We start from the raw sequence: 18,141 nt of genomic DNA, 5'->3' as shown, positions 1-18,141 counted from the left end.
GAGAAAAGTACCATCGGCCCACTTGATGGATCAGACCTCCGTGCTATGTTCTTGAAATGCACAGGAAGTAGCGGTGACAGTCACATGCAATACGGTCTAACTGTATTTATAACACCCCTATACTTATTCCTTTGGTTTTGACATCTTTTTATTGAAATTGGACATTTTCGTAAACTCTAATCTGAGGGACTCAGCGGCATATTGTACATAATTAATCCCTAACTTAATTAGGTCTTTTTCTATTCGTTCATAGCAATCCCCCAACTTGACCTACCTCTCTCTCGCTCGACTCTCTATCCCCTCGCATCCATACGGCTGCCCCTCTCCCGTGCATGCGCACCGACGCCATCTGATCGCCGCTGTTGTCGCCGTCATCCATAGCCGCCTCCACAGTAATCCTCATCAACCGTTATTATTATTTTTTTATTATTTCTTTTGGTTTGCTGTTGACAGCACCTTGCCGTCGTCTTCACTGTCTTGGAGAAATTTTTTCTTTTACACTCATTTTTACCTCTATATCGAATCTTGTGATCATCTTATATATTTGTTCATCGTTATATTATTATCTTGAATACTCATCTAATGATGATTGAAATTTGAAACCATCAAAATCTGATTTGCTTGTATCTAATCTTTGTCGTTTGAGCCGTTTAATTTCATATCTTGTATCCTTTATATGATCTAGTTGCATAAACTATGCATATTCTACATACTTTTGGAATGCCCAAAATGCCTAAGAGAGGGCAAACTTCGTTTTTATTTCTAATTTCGATCACATCTAATTGTAAATTGTCAATTAATATTTCAACATCTGAAAATCCTCTTTTTCGAGCATTAGATTTTTTATTTATTATTTAAAATTTTATTTATATTATCGTGTTTATTTGAATAGATCAATCTTTGAAACTCTTCATTCTTTTGATTGTTAATTCAATTTCTTCGAGTTCATTATTGTAAATCTCTTTCGTGCTCCGTCCCGGCCTATTTGCATGCATTTGTAACCGACCTTGTCAACCTATATGAATCTTTCCGAATTTAAATTTTGTATAAGCTTGCCTTCTAAATGTATATATGTTCTCTTTATAAGTTTATTTTGAGTAGCTAATAGAGAATTGTATTTCTCTATTTTAGATTCCGATAATTGATTTTTCATGTGATTGTCGACCGTATGGCATTTTATCTACGAAACTGCATTAAAGTAAGCGACCGGACACCCGTTAGTTTTTTATAAAATAATTTAGAAAAATATTTTGATTGTGTGAAAATCTTATTTTGTAGATTTTAAAATTAAGGGTTAAGTATATTATTAAATATTTCTGTAAATTGAGCTTCAACTGTGATTGATAAGTTCTTTTAACAAAAAGAATTTTTGAAATTTGATAATTTGTTCTGTAAATTAGTGACTGGATAAATTTTGAAGTATGATGTCTCTTGGTATTCTGCTATGCTAATGTTGGCCATGTCGACATGTATTTTGTTATAGAAGCGAGCTTTTTTTCTGTATTATGCCTTCGGGTGCCTGCGCCTATCCGCGCCTCTATTCTATTTGTACCTTCGGGTGCCTCTGTTTTGTATATGCACCTTCGAGTGCCTCTGTTCTGTTTGCGCCTTCGGGTGCTTCTGGATCTTGCCAACGGATCATATAATATAGTTAGTTGTCGGATACTTAATATTTATTTCGTTTATTTGTTGAAAGAGAAATGCTTTGTAAATTTATAGTTTCAATCTGATCTGAATTTTAAGTTTTGATAATTTTTATTTTCTGAAATTTACAAATTAAAAATCAGTCGCTTAAATTAATTTTTATATTTATTTATTTGTATGCTTAATCCGACTAATGTGGTGTATGGTTGCTTACCCAGGTATCGAGATTGATTTGCTGGGCGGGGCTGAGACTGAGTGAACGTTAGATAGTTAGTGTTTGATTTTAGCCCCTTTTGTTTCTATATCTAGTATTTTCGGATATGAATCTTTGAACTATGTAGATGATCGTTTGTTATCTACTTTTGTTTCGTTATTTTTTTTGTACCCACTTTTGTTACTTAGGGTATTCTGTGGACCGAATTTCTCTTGTGTTTCGTAGTAAGCTTTAGTTTTATAGATGTTAGAATTCAGTTTGATTCTAGTTGAAATTCAATTGTCAGTCTTATTTTTTTAATTCTTTGGATTTAGTAAAAAGTTTGTAATCATCTTTTTGCTTGTTTTTATCTGGTTATGTAGCCTTGCATATTTGCTAATTTAGCAAGTATGCGGCATCTGTTACACCTTGGATTCGGGGCGTGACAGTATTGTCCAACAATAGTGGTTAGTCGAAAGACCCCCCAAGGAGTGTCAATGAGTCCAAACAAGATTGTGGATCATGTATCGTCCAATAAGGAGTAAGTACTCAAAAACTTAAATCTCATGTCCTCATATAAGGTGATATAGTAGATATGAATAAGCAACAAGTACGAACCAATACCCTTGATATTTCTAGCGGGGATCAGGGTCTTATAAATTATGACTTACCTCACCGGACAGTTTCTTGGAAAGCCGTAATTTAGTAAGCGGGTAACACCTTACCTCGGCATATCTCATGTACGATCCGATCATCCTTCAGCCTCTAGGGTTTTACACCTCACCAGACAGTTTCTTGGTGCAAACGCCCTAGTTAAGTCGAACCCACCTTTCCTACAAGTATAGAACTACCAAAAGACTCTCACCGGACAGTTTCTTAGATCCGTTGGTAATCCCATCTTGTAGCATCATGTGACAAGATGTTCACATTGCCCAAACACAAGTAGCCCCATGGGACTATGCGTGACTACTCAATGTCGGAACAATATTCTCACCCTGTGATTGGCGGAAGGCCACGATAGAGTATCATATACCCCTTCGTTCCTACTTAATATATTATAGGGAGATTAAAACTTTATTAATTTGGTCTCATCATCATAGAAATATTCATATATCACATCTCATGATATAAAATGACATGTATCACATACACACAAAATAAATAAATAACTGTATGCTAAAAGGGATGATCATGAACTTTTATGATTTGACTCGAGCCGATGAGTCAAATCAGCCTATGGGGTAATTGTTACATTCACATACACACTCTCAACTTTTGAGAAAAGCTATTCTTCAACTTTCCGATTTACCAACATCTTTTGTGGTCAAATAGATCCCGTCTGCGACCATTCAATCATCATCTTCTTCTGAGTCCTATGTAAGCCAGGGTGCTGTAAAAAATTACGACCTTAGTCCGTCAACTCTTTCGGAGCACACTTCCTATAGAACTCTAATTTTGCCTAATCTAATTATTACAGATTAGACAAGTAAGGATACGCAGATCTCAATAAATTACAAATTAATTTAAAGAGAAGAACAAAGACATGCAGACCCTATTTACAAATACCGGAAACTAAATAACAAATAATTGCGTAAATTACACCCAAAAAAAATACATCACATCATCTCAAAAACATCCAGATACATCCATAATCACATCACAGAGGTCTGATCTAGTTCATGATCATCTCCTATACAATTAATTATACAAAAACTGCAACCAATCCGTTTCGGATCTCGATTAAAATTTTTGGAACTATAAAATACGTTATCTCGCATTTTTGCTTGGCAATATTGTTGTAATAAAACAACAAATCGTAGCACATGCAAAATGACAAAATGAGAACGATCTAATCGTAGAAAGAATCCAAAAAATTTGATCGAATCGTACCGATCTTTAATATTTTTACATAGAACATGAGAATCGGCTCTGATACCACTGTTAGAAATTAACCGGCACATCAGAAAAACGCAGTGGAAAATAGTTTTGCACTTTTAAAATTTTTCGGAAGCCAAATACATATCATATATGAAAATTGAAAACCAATAAATCAAACCGTTGCCGGCGGATCATTCTCATGTTACTATGCAAAAATTTAATCTAAACAAAACTCTTTATGTTCAGAGATCTTACCGTGGACCAGTTAAGGTCTCTTGATCTACTGTACAGTTGAAACTAAATATGACGAACAGAGAATCCGATGAGCCGCGCACATGCCCGGCCTCTACGCGTATCCACACGGAATCGGCGACCCGATCGATCTTCGTCTCACGAATAGAATGAGTCACGGACCATCTGGACGGTACTAGCAATCCTTTCATGATCCACCAGTCGATGAAGAGTAGAGAAGTTGATCGGAGAGAAACACGCGCGCGGGAGAGAAATCAGAGAGATTGATCTCTATATGTATATAGATCAATAGCTAACATTCATCAAATTAATTAAGGTGCATGACATCTTAATTAATTTAGAATTTCTATTCTATACGGCGCACAGTGCCGTACGGCTCCCTTTATTTTATTTTATTTTATTTTTTTTTTTTTTTTACATATTGTATATACATCTATACATATAAATCTATATAGGTATATATAGGATTTTATTTCATAAAATCTTATCTAATAAAATTTCTCTTTTATATAGATCAAAAGGCTAACATGCATCAAATTAATTAAGATGCATGGTAGCCTTTTATCAGATCTGATCAGAATCTTGCAGATTACTTGACGAAAAGCGTAAGTAGAACTAAAGTTCTGGAGTCATCGAGGGGGATGGGATTTTTCCCGTAAAGGGCCTTCCTGCAGTGGGAACCCAATCTTTGTGATAGAAGATCCTTTGAAAAAAGTTCAATATGGTAAAAACAAGCTGTCGGGTTGGCCAAAGAGCACTTCTACAGTATATAGAGGAGTTTTAGCTCCAATCCTATCCCTATGATGAGTAGTGCTCTGTGTAGTGGTTGAGGTTGAGTTGATAGCTCTAAATGGAATCCAAAGCGGTAATTTCCGCGAGATGTGACTCTATACACATCCCTGGAAGAAACCACCTATATAAGATTATCCGTATATGGCCGCTACTATGTGATATGGGCTATTCATAGAAACTCTTATGAAAAATCAAGATATTTGCATGGCCATTAACGCACAGACCCGCGACGGAGAATTCTGTACTGTGTGCTGTTGGGATCAAAAAAAATTTTGAAATTTGAAATTCAAATTAAGAATATAGAAGGAAGGAGAAAATGAATTGAGGTGATTAATAGTTGTCTTAGATGACCAACTACTAAAAGAAAAAGAAATAAAAATATATTGTTACCTTATTTTTAAAAATATTTGAATTGTTGCCCAAAATGAAGAGGTCCAAAAAATCACTATAAATTGGACCATGAGATTCAAAAATAAAATCTCTTAAAGAGAGGGGGGGATTAAAAAATAAAAAAATAAAAAAAAAACAGAGAGAGAGAGCCCCTCGAGAGGAGGGGTCTCCACACCCCCCTCTCTCTGGATCGGACAGAGAGAGGAAGCGTGGGTCCCTCCTCCCACAGCCAACCAAAAAAAAGAAAAGAAAGGAAAAAAAAGGAGAGAAAAAGAAAGCAAAAAAAAAAAGGATTTGAAGGCACAAGGACGAAGGTGACGGCGATGACTTTGACGACGACGACGGCGTGCGAGGAGGCCTCATGACCTCCTCTTTCTTCTTCTTGGACGCCGACCTCGACAACAACAATGGTGCGCAAAGAGGCCTCATGGCCTCTTTCTTCTTCTTCACCGACAACGGCGGATTGGTGTATACGTGCAAACGGTATAGTACCGATTTATTTGTTGGTTTGATCAACACGACCGTCTTCGTGATAGGTTGACCTGATCAAATCCGGCATTGGATCGTTACTATATCGTATGCGCGTGTTCACTAAACGACCGTCTCCCCAACATCGACGAAAGATCTACATGAGCGTGCGAATGACATGACGACGAACCTCCAACCGATTTGATTGTGCGGCCGTCTTCGTGATAGGCTCGACACGCTCAAATCTCTAAAAAAAATGATAATAAAATAAAATAAGATAATAAAATAAATATTTTGGGTCGCGTCTTCGTGATAGGCTAGATCCAATATGGACATAAATCGGCGTTCGCCGTCTTTGATAGGCTGCCCGTCGTCCCGATTAATTGAGCCGCGATCCTTGTTGCGGGTTGTTCTTCGTGATAGGCTTGACCCGTTTGGTTCATCTAAACCGGGTGGCGTCTTCGTGATAGGCTTGACCCGGAGTTCGATTGCATTAAACGGCGTCGCCGTCTTCAGTGATAGGGCTTGACTCGAGTTCAGTCATTAAACCGGTCGCGTCTTCAGGTATAGAGTCTTGCCGAGATGATTAAATAAATCGGTCGCCAGTCCTTCGTGTTAGGCTGACCGAGTCCTGAGGGGGTAACTTGACCGGATGTCGCCGTCTCGTATAGCTTGATCCGAGTCGGTTCATATAAACCGCGTCGCGTCATTCCTTGTGTATAGCGCTTGACCCGAGTGTTCAGATTATAAATAACCGGTCGCCTCTGTGATAGCTTGACCCGGGTTCGGCTGCATTAACCGCGCCGTCTGATCGTTATAAGGCTATGACCGAGTTCGGTTAATTAAGCACGGGTCGCTTGTTCTTCGTGATAGGCTTGACCCAGGTTGATAATGAAACCGGGTCACGTCTTCTGTGGACTAGGCTTGACTTGCAGGTTCATTAATTTAACGAGTCGCATCTAGTTCGTATAGGCTTGACCTGAAGTGTTCGGTTCATTTAACCGGGCGAGCACGTCTTCGTGATAGGTCTCTAACTCGTGTTACATTGAGTTAAACAAATCGCTATATAATATTGATTTCGAACCCACAGCGCATAAATCATGGTTCATTTGACCTTATAAAAAAAAGGAGAAAATAAATAAGTAACAAACGGTTTCTATCAATTCATGGATCCTAAAATGATTAAAGACTAGTGGGATAACCAAGCCTAAATGCAGTGACCAAAGAGTTTCTAGCATATATTGATTCAGTGCAAATTGATATCAACTTTATGTTCGAACTCTAAAATAGATATATTTAAGTTCAATCCGCCGAATAGCCTGAGCCACATTACCTAGGGTCTATTCAGCTTTTCTCTCGCAACATATACCTAGCTATGAAGTCAAATCTGTTCGACTAAATTCCTAAACCATATACAGTCTAGTCAGTCTTTTGGCCTTCAATAGCACAGTATACCTAGATTGGAAGTCAACCGCATGCTCGAATAACCCTGTCAATAATAACTTAGGGTCTAGTCAGTCTTTTGCTCTAGCACATATACCTAGAGTGGAAGTCAACGTACTCGACTAGTCCTAACCTATATACTTAGGGTCTAGTTAGCCTTTTGCTCTAGCACATATACTTAGAGTGAAATTCTTACCCGATCGAGCTCTAATACATATACTTAGAGTTCAAATCCGACTACCCCTAATATATATACTTAGGGCTTAGTCAGATTTTCATTCTAGCACATATAATTAGAGTAAAACTCGGTTAATCCTGATACATATACTCAGGAATTAGCCACTCTCTACTTTCGGGTAATTCGACCCACCTCAATACATATACTTGAGGTCTGGTCACATCTCCATCTTGGAACATATAACCAAGGTGGACATAATCGGACTCTAAGATATATACTTAGATCCAATTAGACTCTAATACATAGAGTCTAAGATCGATTAGGTCTTAACAAATATACTTAGGATCTAGTCAATCTCAAATTCAACTGAATCCTAATACATATACTTACGATTCAATAAATCTAAACTTCTATCGACCACCGATTCGCTAAATTGAAATATTCATGTACAGTGGGGGTATGCCCCTGCTTAAGCCATGTAAATGGCTAATCATATCAATAAAATTTTATTTGCCTATTTTGTCTCTTTTTTTATCAGCATTTATATTTGGTCTCTTAATCGAGGGTTCCTTAACACCGAAAGTGTGGGGTAATTAACAACAGATTCTTGAGTCTGTTGGAAGTTATGAACCTATAATCCTGATTTCAAAATAAAACATAAGTAAACTTAACCTCTACCATGAATGACCACTCGCCTTAGAAACAACCTACGGCGGGACCGGTTCGTTCGCGGCAGACATGTGCGTGGTAGTTGAAGTCAGGATCAAAGGAACATAGTTCAAGATCTGGTTCACTCCGATTCCTTCTGATGGAAACTATTTACACAAAGTGAGGTTAAGTCTCTTAAAGACACCTTACCTATTGCATAATATAAATACCTGGTGATTTATTCATTTATTTATTTTTTTTTTGAGTTTCATTTTTTTTTTCAAAATTTTGAATTTTTTGTGGGAGATTGTTGAAGAAAAAAATCCAAAATTTCCTAATTATTATTATTTTATTTATTAACTCTTTTATTCTCATTTATTAGTATTTATTATTATTATTTACGATTCGAATTAATAGGTTGGAACGTACGGATTAAAGGAGTGGAACGTTAGGCCTCTAGCGATCCCTTCACAAGTCCCTATATACTGCCTCCTCTAGTGTTCATACATGAGAAATATATTGTAGAGAAAGCAAGAAAAAAAGAAAAACTTTATTACTATTTTAATTTATTTGATTCTTTTTATCATCGGGTGTTGAAAGAGTCTCCGTCAATCTTCTTCACGATCGTGCTCGCAGGAGGAGGAATTCCGTTCGTACCTTGGGGTATTATTTTCGGTTAATCCCGCACGTAAGGACGGGAATACGCCTTAGGGCAGTACCTCGCACGCTTCTCGATCAATCAATAATTTTATTTGGATTTTAGCGTTTATTTGTAAGTCTAATTTTATATTTATCTTAAAATTAGTTAGATTTTTAATCACAATTAGATTTCTGTGCGGTATTTATTCCAACAGTTCTGGCGTATGAAATGCAACCACAAGGCAATAAGGGACCACAAGAACCTCCCTAAGAATGACCGTGACCAGCTGTTCACCAATATCTACTCCGGAACACGAATTTTGGGTATTAAACAACGCAGGCGTAATAGTGACTTTTGAGGGTTTGTGACTTCGTTTAACTCAGTCGAATAGGCCCAACACCGCATGCTGCATGCATGGCTAGCAAAAGGCTATTGCTGTGACCTGCGCCAAGATCCAATAGGAATCCACCAACGAATGACAACAAGTACCCAATAATGAAACGATTCAAGCATCCGGGGAGTGGTGGTTTCAAGGGAATTAACATTACTTTCGTCTCTTTACCGTGGATCATACCAGCTGCTTGAGGAGGAATTCTACATTGTCACACTTGCACCACGTCATCAATAACAAGCCAATCACATTCCTTCTTTTCAAACAAAAGTATAATAAAAATATTTTTTTACAATCATGATGGGACATATATTCTTAAAAGGATTAATTTGATTGGTTTGTTACGCCACGTCACTAATATACCTGTTGCATTCTAAAATTTTTCCTGCTTGAGGGGGGGCACTTTCTTTAATGGGTTCCGTTGATTGAAATTGAGGTTGCGACACTTGCACGACGGCCGCTTGCCTCCTCGTAGTTGCGAATGTGCTCCTCCATGAAGAAATTTTGCACGGAAGTCCCTCCCACGAGCAACAATTGTGAGGGACACCGGCAACAATTCTATTTCAGCTCGCAGCCAAATTTGCGCAAGTGCCAACTTAAGATGCATGCCTATAACTTTGCGCTCGGAATACAGATTTCAACAGTATCTTCGTTCGTCTCTAAGTGTACTTCTCGATAGGACTTTTTGTTCGTAAAAACTATGAAAAAAATCACAAAATTAAAAATAATGGCTTGATCACGGAGTGGTTCATTTTTTGAATTTTCTCAGTTCCATTAGAAAATCCAAAATTCTGTTAACGCAGTAGGGTGACAATTACGTCTCACAGACACGCGCCAACAAGCACTAGAGGCCCTCAAAAGTCAAGGAAATTAAATTCACTGAAATTGGTTTGCTTTTATCAAAAAAAAAAAGAAAGGGATGTTACATTTTAGTCCCTCGATTATTACATTTATAGTGGAAGTTTTTTTGTTTTTGTTTTTTTTGCATTCTTCTCTCATGAATGTAGGTATAGCCTAATTATGTAAATTCTTATGTTCTTATGGTTTTTTTTTTTAACCTTATATTATTTCTCTTGTGTTTACTCTTTGCTAAATGCTCGTAAAATGTGGGTTGTAAAGTTGTTTACTAATAAGTATTTGTGAAGTTGTCACTAGTTCCTTTCATCCTTATTTTGAGACACAAGTGATGATTCAATATTGTGGTATGCTTCGCGTTATCTAGGCAGATTGGAGTGCAGTGTAAATCCCAGGTTATCTATATATAAATTGAATCGAGAGTTTTACTGTGGCCGACGTGGCCGTTTCTCCGCACTCGCGGGGAAGAGAGGAAGAGAGAAAGAGAGAGAAAGAGAAAGAGAGGGGGGGGGCCTGCGTGCAGGCGACCCGCGCCCGCAGCACGCGCGGGGGAGAGAGAGGGAGAGAGAGAGAGAGAGCAGAGGGAGAGAGAGAGAGCAGATTGTGGCCTACGTGGCGGTTTTTCCGCGCTCGCGAGGAAGAGAGAAAGAGAGAAAGAGAGAGGAAAAGAGAGAGAGGGGGGCCTGCGCCGCGTTTGGGGGGGCCGGTCGCGAGAGAGAGAGAGAAAGAGAGAGAATAGATGAAGGGAGAGAGAGAGAGAGAGAGCAGACATCCCCGCGTTTGGGGGGTCCGGTCGCGCGAGAGAGAGAAAGAAGGAGATGGAGAGAGAGAGAGAGAGAGAGAGAGAGAGAGAGAGAGCAGGGATCCCCACACCCCCCCTCCGGCTCTCTCTCTCCCCCATGTGCGCGGGACCCGCGCCAGGCGTGTGCGCGCGCCCCGCGCCATGCACGCGACCCGTGTGCCCGGGGATTCGCGGCCCCCCTCTTCTCTCACCACTCTTTCTTCTCCCTCTCCCCCCTCTCCGGTTCTCTCCCTCTTCTCCTCACCCACTCCCCCCCGCCACCCATCTCCCATCTTTTCCTCTCCCCCCCGGTCTCTCTCTCTCTCTCTCTTTCTCTCCTCCCTTCTCTCCTTTACCTGACCGCGAGCGCCGGCGCAGTGGCAAGCTCCGCCGCTAACGCGGGCGCGGGCCAAAGGCCTCCCTGCGGGCGCGGGGCGCGGACGCCAGCACGAGGCGGCAAACAGGGCGGGCGGGCACGGGCGCGAGGGGGCGGGCACGGGCGCGGGGAGCAGGTAGGTGCAGAGCGCCGGGCTCGGCGCGGCCGTGCGGGGAGCGAGCTGCGCAGGCGTGCGGGGCAGGGCGTGGCTCGGGGGTGTAGGGAGCGGGCGGCGTGGGCGCCCGTGGCGGGGCGCGGCGCGGGCATGCGGGGCGCGGGCACGACGCGAGCACTGGGTGAGGGGGAGTGGAAAGAGGGACTGAGGGAGAGAGGGGAAGAGAGAGAGGAAGACAGGCGCTGGGAGAGAGAAAAAGAGAGAGAAAGAGGGAGAGAGAGCAAGAGAGAGAAAGAGAGACACAGGGGGAGAGAGAGAGAGGGAGGGAGAGAGAGAGAGATTTTAAAATTTTAATTTTTGAATTTTATATTTTTATATTTAAATTTTAAATTTAACTATTAGCATTTAATTAATTAAATTTATTAATAATGTTATATAATATATAATTAATTAATTTATTAATAATACATATAATAAATTGTGTTTTAAGTTTCAAATTTTTTTATCCTTCCATATTTAAATAATTTTTTTTAATTTTTCTTTCTGTTTAACTTTTGAATTTTAAAATTTAAAATTAAATTTAGAAATTATAAAATTAGAAAAATTTGTTCAAAATATTTTAAAATTTGCATAAATATCCCGCTGCGAAGCGCGGGCCTTCACTCGTGTAATTAAGTCTTAACATAATCTTATTCTTAAGGCCCCGTTTGGTTGTGGGAATAAAAGGAGAATAACCCCTTTTATCCCACTATTCTTGCCAAACACCAAGCAAAATTGGCATGTTAATTTAATTCCGCGTTAACGTCTTATTCTGGAATAACCCGTTAAGAGGGGAGAATAGTAGTTCCATCTATTGGGTGGAACAAGCTATTCTCTAATTTATTCCTCTACCAATTAAATTATAAATTATAATTAATTAATACAATTAATTTTTTTAATAATTGACTAATTAATTATTTAAGTTATTAATTTAATAAATATTTAAATAATAATCTATTTATAATTTATTATTATTTATCTAATNTTTAAATATTATAATAAATTCTTTTTATTAAATTTAAGTTTAAGTAGAATTTTAAAAAAATTTATACATTTATTATAATAAATTATTTTTATTAATTGTTTCCACCCCTATTCTTATTTGAAAAAATTAAAAATTTTTAAAATTTATAATTTATAATCTCAAAATTAAAGTTTATAATTTTAAATTTTAAATTTTAAATTTTAAATTTTAAATTTGATATTTTAAATTTTTAAAATTTAAAATTTGATATTTTATATTTTTTATATTTAAATTTGATCTTACAAACTTTTTTTAATTTAAAATTTGAGATTTTAAATTTAAAATTTCAATTTCAAATTTTAAAATTTCAAAGCTAAAATTTTAAATTTAAAAATTTAAAAATTCAAATTCAAATATAATAAGAGGGTAATATCATTATTTTTTATTTATAAAAATTTACTATTCTTCTTATTCCATCTTATCTGACCAAACGTTATTTTTTTTCTTCCTAGGAATAACCTAATTTTCATCAAAACGCAAAATTGATCTAACTCACGCTTATACCTCAATTTATAACTAATCCTAAAATAACCACTTTTTGTTTATTCCCGAACCAAACAATACCGTACTGGAATAATCGTGGCAGAATCTTGAGTTGATGAAATACGAACCCATTTATGAAGACTTTTGCGAGAACCAAAAAAGTCAAGAGTTTCTTAATATGTTCAAAATTTACGTCGGTGGGGGTTGATTCGGTGGGCTGGATGCTTCACTTATATTACTGTTTAATTGACATTCTTTGCCCATACAATCAGCTTGTCCAGAATGATTCCCTGATATTAATTCTTTTCTCTTTTGGGCGATCGTATCAGCGCCTAATCCAAATTAAAAAATATGGTGCTTTTCAATATGGTGATAGTAAATCTGGCTTCTGACGGCTCATTGAGACAGTAACTTCAAACAAAAGGGGGCAACATGTATTGTATAATTTTCTGAGCCACCATCTTCTGAAATTCCAGTTAATTAATCCTTGCACCTTCAATTGAAGTAACTTCATTGAATTTCCTCGTAAAAGTTCGACGGGTCTTTAGCATGGTGTCTGGTCCAGGTTTAATTGTGCATAAAATGTACTTCGCATCTTACTCTCTGGCGAGTGACGTACCGATTTTACTACCAATTTTAGCTTGATTGGAATGATAGTGCTGACTATTTCGCGTTTAGACCAGTGAAAAAAAAAAGAAGCCCAAGGAATGGTATTGCATTTTTTCTTCTCATTTTCTTTTTATTGAGCGCGTGTTTTATGCGAATTTTAGTGAACTGAATTGTCTAAGCTGAAAGTGATCCTTGTACACAATTAATAATAACTTGGTTAGGCATCCAAACAAATCCTACTAATTAATCATTCCACACATGCAAAGGAGGTCCTCCATTAGCAAATGCAAAATGTTTGCAAATTGATCCAGTTCAAATCACCAGGATTTAGATTCATCATCTAGTAAAGCCTAATTGAACTTTCCCATAACGACTAGTGGATTCAACCAAATTTAGTTGGATTTAATCGGGAAAAACTAAATTGGTTAGTGGTTGGCCATCATCCCACATACTCTTTCTTAACTTGGAAAAGGAAGGAGAGCTGTTCTGGGTTTTAGGGATTTTGGCGAGTTTGCAGATGTTGACCCGTGAACAGATCAGAGGACAATCTCAAACAAATCCATCCAAGCCCTCAGTTCTTCAGTTCTACTAAGGCAAGTGGGTTTACTAGTGGTGTGATTATGATTTAGTCTTGTGTGCTATTAGGAGCACGGAGGCTTCTAAGCCATTTTCGATGATGGCGATTCCGAATCGACGATCGGATCCGTTAGACTTGATCTAACATATTTGAACTATCTAGAAAATAAATTTTGCGATTTTTCGGTATCATTTACCTAGCGATCGAAAGGGTTCAAAATCAATAATTTTTAATGGTTGATGTATAGCGTTTGCAAGTTTAACGGTGTAGAAGTATTCAAATCAGATGAAATTTTGCAAGAAAATTCTTTATACTATTTACAGCAAGATCAATATCTCTGATCGAAAATTTTAATGCTATATCACTACTTTTTGTGAGATTTTTATTTTCAACCGTTGATTTTGAACCCTTTCGATCGCTAGGTAAATGATATCGAAAAATCGCAAAATTTATTTTCTAGATACTTCAAATAAGCTAGATAAAGTCTAACGGAGCCGATCGTCGATTCGGAAGCCCCATCTCAAAAACAGCTTAGGAGCACGGAGGCCTCCGTGCTCCTAATAGCATACAAGACCTACTCGTGTGATTATATATTTGTGCTAATTTAGTTGGAGAGGCTACAAGTATGGCAAAATAATAAATTTGGGAGTTCAAGTGGGATGCTTTTAAAATTACCAAGTCCTCTGTAGTTGATTCACATTTCTAGCTAAGTTTATTTCTAAATAAAATAAACGAAGCGGGTAGCGTACTACCTATCTCTCAAANAAAATGATAGAAAAATATTATAAAAATTAACCAGCATAATTTTTTTTTATTATTTTATATAGTAGCATTTTTTTTTTGAGAAATAGGTAGCACGCTACCCGCTTCGTTTATTTCATTTAGAAATAAACTTAGCTAGAAATTAGAATCAACTAGGATTCGAATTTGGGTCTCCGATACCAACCACCAAGTCTTTTGCCACTTGCTCTAGCGACGGTCGGTTATTTGAAGTTTCTATTAAGATTCCAGTTTAGTTAACTTTTTGATATCAACAATCTTATGATCTAGCGATCTCAAAATGAATGGTTGAAATAAAAACTACCGATATAATAGTAAAATTTTGGATCAGAGGACCTGAACTTATTTTGAGTAGCAATTTTTTTTTTTAACCAAACTTGCACCTGATTTTCGATAATTTTGTACACGTAGGCTTACAAACATCTAATACCAACTATTAAAATTGTTTACTTTCATCAGAACTTACAATCATTAGACGAATGATATTAAAAAATTGAAAAATTAAATTCTAATTATTTTAAATACTCTAGATTAAGTCTAGTAAAGTTGATTACCGAATCGAAAATCCATCACAAAAAATGATTCTACTGTATGAAGGCTTCCATACTTCTAAAAGCATTCCAGCTCAACTTATAAATGTAGTGCAGTTTGTTGGCTTAAATGGATTAGTATCTTGCTTACCTAACGGAGTCTTGGTTTGGTCGAGTTACAATTGAGACACGTGGATATTGTGTCTATATTTTAAGTGAATTGGTTGTCTCTTTTGGACAGCTTTTCGAATTAGTGGATTTACTAGTGATATTAGAGTAAATTACAAATTCGATTCTTGCATATTGTAAATTTTTGCATGTTACGGAAGATGATTGTTGGTTTAAATAAGCTAGTATCCTGTCTATGTAGCGGAGGCTGGTTGGCCAAGAGTCCCAATCGAAACTCATGGATATCGTATTTGTATACTGAGCCGAACTTCTTGGGCATTTTCTCTCAAAAAAAAAAAACTTCTTGGGCATTTTTTTAATGTATACTAATCGTACTAATAACGATCTGGTATAGATAGGATATAATTTCTTAAATATTGAGTTATCAACTCAAATTAACTGTCAAATATCAGCTCAAATTATTAATAATGACTTGGCATAGATATGACATATTTTATTTTTTTTTTTCTTTTTTTAGAGATAGATAGCACGCTACCCGCTTCGTTTTATTTCATTTAGAAATAAACTTAGCTAAAAATGTGAATCAACTAGGATTCGAACTTGGGTCTCGGGTACCAACCACCAAACCCTTTTTCATTTGCTCTAGGGACGGTTGGTAACATATTCTACTTATTAAATACTAGCTTGTCACTTTAAATTAAATATCAACTGTAATGAGCGTTTCTTAATATATAATAGAGTAAACTTCAAATATCATCCAAATAATTTCATATTTTTTCATCTTAGTACTTTATAGTTTAAAGCATATTAAGTTAGTAATCTATGATTTTATTTTTCTCTTTCTCTCAGATCCTTCGTTAATATTTCGTTAAATTATATATAAAAATCTTCAAATACCCCATCTAGATTTATCGAATAGTCACTTTAGTACCTTTTAGTTTTAATTTTATAATTGATTTAATTAAAAAAATTAGTGGAATGAATAATAAAAAGAGAAAAATAAAATCATAGGATACTAACTTATATACTTTAAAACATAAGGTACTAAAGTGAAAAAGTATGAAACTATATGGGTGATAGTTGAAGTTTATCCATAATAATATAGTTTGATTAAATTGTAGCATAAAAAAGAAAAAAATAAAATAAAATAAGATGTACAAAAAGGAAAAAAGAAAAAAAAAATGGAAGTTCACCCAGAGGGTAATAAAATATAATATAAAAAAAATAAAATAAAACGCAAAAAAAGAAAATACAAAAAGAAAAAACGAATGGAGTGCCGCGGGGCACCCACTGGTTGGGATTTGTTCACGAAATAACTTTTAAAATTTTATAATTTACAGAATAACTCTATCAAATTTATATTTGGCAAGCTAACCCTCTCTCTTCGCCACGTAAGGGTTATGCAGAATTCACCACATTCATTAAGACGATGAATGATTCACCGTTTCTTTATAGTTTTTTTACATGATATAGGAAAGAGAAAAAAAATAAAATTGTTAAAATTATACGTAGATTATATGAAATTTTTTTTACATGATATAGGAAAGAGAAAAAAATAAGATTGTTAAAATTGTACGTAGATTATACGGAAAATAAAAAATGAGGATGCTATGATTGTATGTAGAATATTAAGAATTTTGTTTGATTGTTAGAATTGTATTGATAAATTATTTGAATTTTTTTTATTGTTAGAATTGTATGGATAGATTATTAGGATTTTTTTATTATTAAAATTGTATGGATAGATTATTAAAATTTAAAGTTGTTAAAATTTATGTGATGTTTGATTATTAAGATTGTATGGATAGATTATTAAGATTTTTTTTGATTGTTAGGATTATATGAATAAATTATTAGAATTTTCAGGTTGTTATGATCATATATAGTTTGTTGAAATATTTATTTGCTTGTTAGGATTATATATGGGATACAGAAAGGAATAATAATAAATAAGTGAAAGTTGGTGAATAATTCACCAATTTTGTGAGAAATTATCGTTCACCGTCTTCATGAAGACGGTGAACCATTCATCGTCTTTAAGAGAAAATTTCAGTTTCTACACGGCAAAAAGAGGATTAATTTTTTAAATATAATTTTGACAAAATTATTTTATAAATAATAAAATTTTAGAGTGTTATTTTGTAAAAAAAAATTCAACGAGGCGTCATATTATGTATAAAAAAAAAAAATAGAAAAGATAAATAGACATCGGATTTAATTTATCTATGCTAATATTCATTGCAAGTTTTGTCACGTACTTTCCCAAAATGGTGCCAATGAGAAGAATTCTATACTGTCACACTTGCACTACGTTATCAATAATAAGTCAATCATATTTCTTCTTTTCAAATAAAAGTACAATAAAAATATTTTTTTACAATCATGATGAGACATATATTTCTAAAAAAATATATTTGATTAGTTTATTACGCTATGTCACCAATATATATACTCTGTTGTATTCTAGAATTTTTCCAATGAGAGAGAAGAGTTTCTTACAAGGAGTGGAGTATATAGGAGTCACTAATAATCCTGCCAAAAGAGACACAGTATTATTCTCTCTCTCTCTCAGTGCAAAAAAGACTTGTGAGATGAGACATGTTCCCTCTAAAGGAGAAGATCTTCTTACAAGTACAATGGATTGTCCTATTTCACTCATATATTAAAGTAATTATATTTTCAAAGCTAGCCCATCCAATGGTTGTCCTATCTGGCTATCTCCCTCAAATATTGAGGATTGCAGTAGCCAGATCAATACAAGTATCAATCTTTTTTTTGATTAAACAGGAATATACCCTATTTAAGAGAGGGAGACAGGTATAGTGAAAGAAACAAGGAAAAGCGAGAGTAACAGAAGAAGAACAGCCCAATATAAGTATCAATCTTAGAACCTTCTTCTTCTATTACTGCTCCAGTTTATCTATAC

The sequence above is a fragment of the Ananas comosus genome, linkage group 24 (assembly GCF_001540865.1).
Source record: "Ananas comosus cultivar F153 linkage group 24, ASM154086v1, whole genome shotgun sequence".
Taxonomy (NCBI): domain Eukaryota; kingdom Viridiplantae; phylum Streptophyta; class Magnoliopsida; order Poales; family Bromeliaceae; genus Ananas; species Ananas comosus.
Note: the sequence above shows the minus strand (reverse complement) of the source record.